The 1,275-nt window shown below is 39.1% G+C and overlaps 1 non-coding gene across 1 annotated transcript; it reads right to left on the reverse strand.

Moving 5' to 3' along the window:
- Positions 1 to 693: 693 nt before the first annotated feature.
- On the reverse strand, positions 694 to 765 carry TRNAT-CGU (transfer RNA threonine (anticodon CGU)). Its single transcript has one exon. It is a non-coding gene; the product is annotated as a tRNA-Thr (tRNA).
- Between the last annotated feature and the right edge of the window lie 510 nt (positions 766 to 1,275).

Below are 1,275 nucleotides of genomic sequence, written 5' to 3' on the forward strand. Positions count from 1 at the left end.
CTCTATAATACTTGCCATTTGAGTATACCCACTCTTAAATGACTGTACTTGCACTGGTTTAACCAATAATTAACCTAAGCTAACCCATATTTCAAATCAAATTGCTTCAGTAGATAAGTTTAGTTAGGTCAGTATTGGGTTGGAAAATGTTGATCCAATTTAAAACTGGTTGTTGATAAGTTTAGTTAGGTCAGTATTGGGTTGGAAAATGTTGATCCAATTTAAAACTGGGTTGTTGATATTTGAGCAATCCAACCAAAACCCAAATGCAAAGTAATTCACAAGATAAGGAGTCCAACACAAACCAGATCCTGTCCTGAGCCAATCTGATCTGGCTATGGATTTGAAAATTTGTAGTTGGTGGTTTTGAATTTAGGTGGGTTGTTTCTGCCCATATTTGGTTGGGTTGGGTGGACTTGGGCATCCTGTTGGTTGGCTTGGGCTGCCGTTAGCCCAACTCACAAAGCTGCACCCAATCTCACGTTAGGTGGTACGTACAAAAAAAATTCTACCGACGACCGAGTTGTGTAAGGCATGCTAAAGTTGACTCGCTTCCAATTCAATATTGGGTTTAGGGTCTTAAGACCGAGCCAACTAGGCTCGGGTTGGCTGGTGTGGTGTGGCGCAATTAAAATTAAAATAGAAATATTAGCTCGATTCAGCGAACTAGACGCGCGACAAGGGTGCTCCAAAAGCTCCCGGCGAGGATCGAACTCGCGACCTTTCGCTTACGAAGCGAACGCACTACCACTATGCTACGGAAGCAATTGTGTGATCGGGGGAATTGCTAACTAAATAATAATGTTGTTTCGGGGGAATTGCTAATTAAATAATAATGTTGTTTCACCGTTCGAACTTACAATGCTTACTTGTATCCTTGAACAGTTAGGCATAATTTCCTATTAGAATAGGATATAAGGTCCATTCTGGAACATGAATGTCAAACATGATATTTACTGAGTGTATCAACACCTTGATTTTATTCTAAAGATAAGCCACTGCTTAGCTTTTCAAAGTATTTTCTCGAGCTCCATTAGATTTTATTTTTTGTTGCATTTGCAGCTACAAAGACAGTACATTTATATGAATTTGACTGTTAGAACAAAAATGTGGGTGCTTTTATTGCTCGATTGTAGTTTAAGCTAAGAACCTGAGATTGGGAATGAACTATATGAAGGAAATTCTGTGCTTGTGTAGTTCAAAGATCCTCTCACGGTGTTCCTATGACAAAATTACATATAGGCTTCTGTCTGATTCTCTTTTGCATTGGTCTTT

This window comes from Elaeis guineensis, chromosome 12, assembly GCF_000442705.2.
Source record: "Elaeis guineensis isolate ETL-2024a chromosome 12, EG11, whole genome shotgun sequence".
In the NCBI taxonomy this organism is placed as follows: Eukaryota; Viridiplantae; Streptophyta; class Magnoliopsida; order Arecales; family Arecaceae; genus Elaeis; species Elaeis guineensis.